This window comes from Octodon degus, unplaced genomic scaffold, assembly GCF_000260255.1.
Source record: "Octodon degus isolate 3935 unplaced genomic scaffold, OctDeg1.0 scaffold00091, whole genome shotgun sequence".
NCBI lineage: Eukaryota > Metazoa > Chordata > Mammalia > Rodentia > Octodontidae > Octodon > Octodon degus.
In genome coordinates, this window is record NW_004524667.1 from 9,555,760 (window position 1) to 9,562,685 (window position 6,926).

The window sequence follows — 6,926 nt, forward strand, 5'->3', positions numbered from 1 at the left end:
AAAAAAAAAAAAAGAATAAAGGGGGAAATCAGGAGCAGCTGATATTACTGAGCACTTAGGTCAGAAACTGTTCTCAGTGCTTTCTTGCTTTTAAATCATGCAATACTCATAACAACCCTGTTAGATCACTTCCATGATGACCTCCAGTTACTAAGAAAGTAAGAAACCAAGGCACAGCAAGGCTACTTAGCTTGCCTGAGGCTAGACAGCTAAGAGTGCAGTTTTACACTAAGGCAGTCAGACACCCTTGTCTGATCTGTGACATGCAGATGAGGTCCTATCAAGGGCCAGAATCGGCACAAGGAGCTGTCCTCTGAACTCAGCCAAGTTCCTCCCTGTAGTTTTGGACACTCCTAACCAGATCCAAAGGGTGCTGACAGTAGCCCTTCTAACGATATAATAACCAGAACTTGAGAATCCTTCTCTATGAAAAATCCATAGTGTCCTACATGAGAAAAAATAAGTTAGCTCCAGTCACTATGACCTGAGACAAATCAAAGATATTAATTTTTGTTTTGTTTTGTTTTTGGTGGAACCAGGGATTGAACTCAGGCCTTTGCACTTGCCAGGGAAGCGCTTATTCCACTGAGCCATCTCCCCGGCCCCAAAGATATTAATTTTGCCAGATCAATTAACCTGCTCTTAAACAAGATAGATATTATTGTTTCCTATCTGAAATAATCTTCCTGTGAGGAAGAATAATTTCATGTGCCAGGACACCATAAGTCACTGAATGGGAGGATCTAGCAGCCCTACTTCCTACACCCAGACACTTATCTGCAAAAGTTGATACACATGGGAGCTTTCGGCTTTAGTGTTTAGTAGAGAAAGAGGAGGTAGATTTTGAAGACTGAAGAACAGAGACAAGGAAAATGAACTCTGGCTTGTGTTTGCTGTCTGGGGCTTACACGGAGAAAAAGGAACAGTATGAAGTGAGACTGCCTGATTTCAGGTGCTGAGTCCCTGACTTACAATCTAGCTCACTCACCAGCCTCAGGTGTATTAATAGCACCTTCTTTGTGTAGGTTCCTTTCTATATACCATAGGCTAGCTGGACGTGGTATGCCTGTAATCCCAGCATCAAGGGAGGCTGAGGCAGGACAAATGCAAATTTAAGTCCTGCATGGGCAATTTAGCAATAGTTCAGTGGTAGAATGCCTCTGGATTTAATCCTCAATACAAAAAAGAAAGAGTATTTACTTATTAAACTGGGTGTGAATATTGATTAATATATAAAATGTACTTAGGCAAGTTTTTGGGGACTGTTATTGACACTATGAATGTTAGGAGTATGCTGAATTTTGGTCCAACCACAAAAACACACACACATATACACCATACCACCACCACCACTACCACCACCATAATCCATATATTGGAGATCCTTATTTTTCTATTTGAGGTTAAAAAATCACCAATATTTGTTTTTCTGTAATATGGATTGAACCTAGAGTCTTTCCATTAATCTAAATCCACAGTACTTTTTTACTATGTATTTTGAGATAGTCTTGCTCAGTTGTGCAGGCTGGGCTTGAACTTTCAGTCCTCCTATCTCTGCCTCCTAAAGTATGGGGATTACTCACATGTACCACCACCCCTGGCCCAGGATGTTTTTCTAAAATCCAGGCTTAGTTTATTTTCAGGAAATCAATGGCAGAGACCTGATTCTTCTCCTACATTCCAGCTGTTTGGAGTCCTATTTTTTTACTCCCACACAATGTTATCATTTTTACTTTGGAAAAAAGCATTTTAATTATAAATATTAGCTAATACTTTTTTTTTTTTCATTTTATGTATTTGGTACAGGGTCTCTCTCTGCAGCTCAGACTTGTAGTGATCCTTCCGTTTTCAGCCTCTCCAGTACTGGGACCGTAGGCCTGCATCACACACCTGGACTCATTTGTAGGCTCAATGCGCTCTGAGGGTGGGGCCATCATGGTGTGCAGGACCAAGGATTGAATCCTGGTCCCTGAACTTACCCAAGTAGGCATTTATCTGCTGAGCTATCTTGCCTGCCTGGCTGAAGGTGCTTTTCTTAAATAAAACAATAAAATAAACTGACCATGAAGAGTCAGTCCTAGATTCTGACTCTGAATTACAATGAGCAGTAGTCCACTATATGAAGATAAATGTGGCAGCACGCACCTGTAATCCCATACTTCGGAAAAACCAAAACAAGTTTAAGCTGAGCTTGGGCACTTATAATTTCGTGACACAAAATTAAAAAATAAAAAGGATTGAAGATGTAGCTCAGTATGAAAGACCTGGAGGCCTGCCCTTTAGCTCAGTTCTTTAAGTGGCTGCTTCAACACAGCAGTCAGGCTCAGGTTGCTGTGGTTCGATCCTCACAACTCAAGCCAGCCAAACCTGCCCTCAAGGTATATGGAGAAAAAAAGAAGAAGAAGAAAGCCCTAGGTTCAATCTCTAGTGCAAATAAATAAATAAATAGCAAGCTGAAATTGTCATATTTCCTAGCACCATCATGGTCATGGCAATATCTCAAAGCAAGACATTACTACTTAAAAAAAAAAAAAAAAAAAAGACAGGGAACAGGGAGATGGCTCAGTGGAATAGGCGCTTCCCTGGCAAGCACAAGGGCCTGAGTTCAATCCCCGGTTCCACCAAAAAAAAAAAAAGACATTACTAATGAGTTTGTGGTGAGACTGATATGAGTAAACTCCCAGTCATATCAAAGTATAAACTGGGCATGATGGTGCACACCTGTATCTCAGTGCTTTGGGAATTCTAGCTAGGATGATTGCAAGCTTGATCCCAGCCTGGATCATTTAGAGTTCAAGGTTATCAACAAAGATCAATCTCCCCTCTTTCTCTGAATTATTATTATTTCTTGTTTCTCTTTCTTTTCTCTCTAATGTAGTTTGTTCACTTCCTTTCCCCTTCTCTCACTCAAGACATCCCTGCCGTTCCTGTCAGTAGTAGTACACTGCAGTATTTATGACTCATTGATAAGAGGGTGAAATTGTCAAAACAAGTTTTAATGTACATGAATGACATGTGGTTGAACACACTGTTGATGTGACCAATAGGGCTTCTTTCCTCATGACACAGCAACTATATCTGATCACATTAAATTGAGTAGTTTGAAGAGGTAGATAAACATCAAAAAGTAACTAAAGACAATATTTCATCACTGGGAAGCATATACTAACCAGAGCAATCTCCATGCTAGCAACAGAGCCTCTCCACTCTAATCAACCTCCAACCCTGAGCATAAATATACACACACGTGAGTGCACATGTGCAGGTGCGCACACACACACACACACACACACACAATGATGACAACAACAAAAAATAAGAAAACAAGTCAACCAAATACCTCCAAAAACTCCTAATTCTCCCAAGGCTGACCCAACAAGCATTCATAGGGAGAAAATAAAAAACCAAATAGCTGATATATATGAAGTGGTGAACAACCAGATCAATAAAGTGTTCAATAAGCTCAGAAATGATTTAACTAAACAGATAATGAGCTTAATTAACAAAATGATCAGCAAGTTTAAAAAAGACATAAAGGTTGAGCTTTGCCAAAAAGGTATGATCAGTTTAGGATTGATTGATTGATCGTCTAGTTCTGGCTGCCTTCAGGGCAAGTGTCATGTGACTTGTGGGGCTGGGGATCCTGCTGAATTCTCCTGCACCTGACTGCATTTGCCCGAGCAGCACGTTGAACAACTGAGCTGTGGGGCAAGGCCCCCCTCACATGATCAGTTTAGCAGATGAGAACAGACAAGCTCCTGTCATGAAAGCCAGCATGACAAGCTCCTCCAGGAGAACCAACAACACCCACTAGAACCAACAGCTGCCAACAGCTTCTCTTCTTCTCTAGATCTCATTTTTATGTTGGCAACAATCCTCAGGTGGGCCTTCCATACCTAGCACCAACCACACTGAGTCAGATCAGTTGGGTGTTACAAATTGGCCAGCAAGTGTCAATTCAACATACCATCCATAACACTAGAGGAATAATATACTTCACCTTTTTACTCTTTCACTATTCATTTAGTATTTGTACAACATAATTTATGCCCCATAGGGCTATTACAGCCTGAAGAAGAAATCCCTTCCAATGCATCATCCTTTTTCCTGCCACCACACTTGTCTTCCTCATCTTTCTAATACTAACTGAACGTGCACCATGTGCCTGCCTCTCTCAAGTCATCGAGCCCTTTAACCTTCCCAACTACCTATGGTGCAGGTGTTTTTATTATCACTGTTATGGGTTGCTCAGAATAAGAACCAAAGCAGCCAGAATGGAATTTAGAAAGCCACTTATTACAGAGCTCAGGGCCCCTGGTCCCTCTCACACAGGAAGGGGAAAGGCAGCTAGCCCAGGAAGCAGGAGGGGTTTTAAAACCGGGAAGCACATTCTGTTTGGTAAACAAATTCATTGTCTGACACAGAATAATGCTTTTAGGGTCATTGTGACCACTATTCACACTGCATTTCCTGGGGCTTTCTTTTACTTTCTGGTTATCTTGCACCTGAGTACTTGCATGCAGCCTTGCATAGCCTGAGGTTACAAGAAGTTAAAGCGCATTTAATTTTCTTTGGAAGTCATCTCTGTACTTTGTTAACAGGAATTGGTGAGGGTTACAGGAATTTTTTTTTTTTTTTTTTTTTTTTTTTTTTTTAATGTATTTGGTATTGAACTCAGGCCCTTGTGCTTGCCAGGGAAGCGCTTATTCTACCGAGCCATCTCCTCGGCCCCGGTTACAGGAATTTTATCTTAGCAAACAGCAAGAAACAGCCACTAGTTACTAAACAACTTAGAACAGTGGTGAATATACATTTTTACACAACAGAAAACACAAGATTTACATTTATAATCTAAAATGTGAGTTGACCCATTACAATTACCAACACAGAAGAAAAAACTGAGGCACAGTTTACTCAAGATCACAAAGCCAATGGATAACTGCTGTTTGATATTTCAGCTTAGTTATCCCTATAATGTAAGATAATACACTACTTTAACAATCCAGTATTTACTGGTAATCCTAGCTCTCTGACACCACCCATGGCATAGCATATGAAATGCTGGTACTATGGGTGATAAAATAATTTACTAAGAGTCAAGGGGAAAAAAAAAGTCAAGGGATATAGAAAAGTTAAGAGTTTATTGAGGGTGGTGCCGTGGCTGTAGCAAGGGAAGGAGCTGACTTGGGGAGTTCCAGGCGGCGGGCGACGGCAGCGACCCGGGCCTGGACCTGCCCCAGCACAGAAGTGTCCTGGGGGCCGTGGGAAGCTGGAGACCGAGGTGGCATCCTGCCTGCGTGGGGCAAGATGTTGAACATGTGGAAGGTGCAGGAGCTGGTGGACAAAGCCACCAATGTGGTTATGAATTATTCAGAGATTGAGTCTAAGGTTCGAGAAGCAATGAATGATGATCCTTGGGGACCTTCTGGGCAACTCATGGGAGAGATTGCCAAGGCTACATTTATGTATGAACAATTCCCAGAACTTATGAACACGCTGTGGTCCCGAATGTTAAAAGATAATAAAAAAGAATTGGAGAAGAGTTTATAAGTCTTTGCTGCTCCTAGCTTACCTCATAAGAAATGGATCAGAGTGTGTTGTTACAAGTGCCAGAGAACACATTTATGATTTGCGATCCCTGGAAAATTACCACTTTGTAGATGAACATGGCAAGGATCAAGGTATAAATATTCGCCAAAAGGTGAAGGAATTGGTTGAATTTGCTCAGGATGATGACAGGCTTCATGAAGAGCAGAAAAAAGCAAAGAAAAACAGAGACAAATATGTTGGAGTTTCCTCTGACAGTATTGGAGGCTTCAGATACAGTGAAAGATACGATCCTGAGCCCAAATCAAAATGGGATGAGGAGTGGGATAAAAACAAGAGTGCTTTCCCATTCAATGATAAATTAGGTGAACTGAGTGATAAAATTGGAAGCACAATTGATGACACCATCAGCAAGTTCCGAAGGAAACATAGAGAAGACTCTCCAGAAAGATGCAGTGACAGCGATGAGGAAAAGAAAGCAAGCAGAGGCAGGTCTCCCAAAAGTGAATTCAAAGATGAAGAAGAAACTGTGACGACAAAGCACATCCATATCACACAGGCCACAGAGACCACCACAACTAGACACAAGCGCACAGCAAATCCTTCCAAAACCATTGATCTTGGAGCGGCAGTGCATTACACAGGGGACAAAGCAAGTCCAGATCAGAATGCTTTAATCCACACACCTCAGTCTTCAGTTAGGACTTCAGTGCCTAGCAGCAAGTCATCTGGTGACCTTGTTGATCTGTTTGATGCCACCAGCCCGTCAACAGCAGGAGGATCAGCTGATCTATTTGGGGGATTTGCTGACTTTGGCTCAGCTGCTGCATCAGGCAGTTTCCCTTCCCAAGCAACAAGTGGGAATGGAGACTTTGGTGACTGGAGTGCCTTCAACCAAGCCCCATGCGCCTTCGCAGCTTTCGGTGGTGAGCTCTTTGGCAGTGCCTCCCAGCCAGCAGTAGAACTTGTCAGCAGCTCATAGCCAGCATTAGGGCCACCTCCAGCTGCCTCGGGTTCTTCAGACCTGTTTGATCTCATGAGCTCAGCCCAAGCAACTATGACATCTTCCCAGAGTATGAATTTCTCTTTGATGAGCACTAACACTGTAGGACTTGGTTTGCCCATGTCAAGGTCACAGAATACAGATATGGTCCAGAAATCAGTCAGCAAAACCCTGCCTTCTACTTGGTCTGACCCCAGCGTAAACATCAGCCTAGACAACTTGCTACCTGGTATGCAGCCATCCAAACCCCAGCAGCCATCGCTCATTACCATGATTTAGCAGCAAAATATGCAACAGCCTCTGAATGTGATGACTCAAAGTTTTGGAGCCGTGAACCTCAGTTCTCCATCAAATATGCTTCCTGTCCGGCCACAAA

General features: G+C 42.3%; 1 protein-coding gene and 1 pseudogene across 1 annotated transcript in view; both read left to right on the forward strand.

Annotated features, from left to right (window-relative positions):
* Nucleotides 1-6,926, forward strand: part of Terf1 (telomeric repeat binding factor 1) — a 71,054-nt gene that overhangs the window by 1,332 nt on the left and 62,796 nt on the right. The window lies entirely within an intron of this gene.
* On the forward strand, nt 5,308-6,919 carry LOC105743022 (annotated as a pseudogene).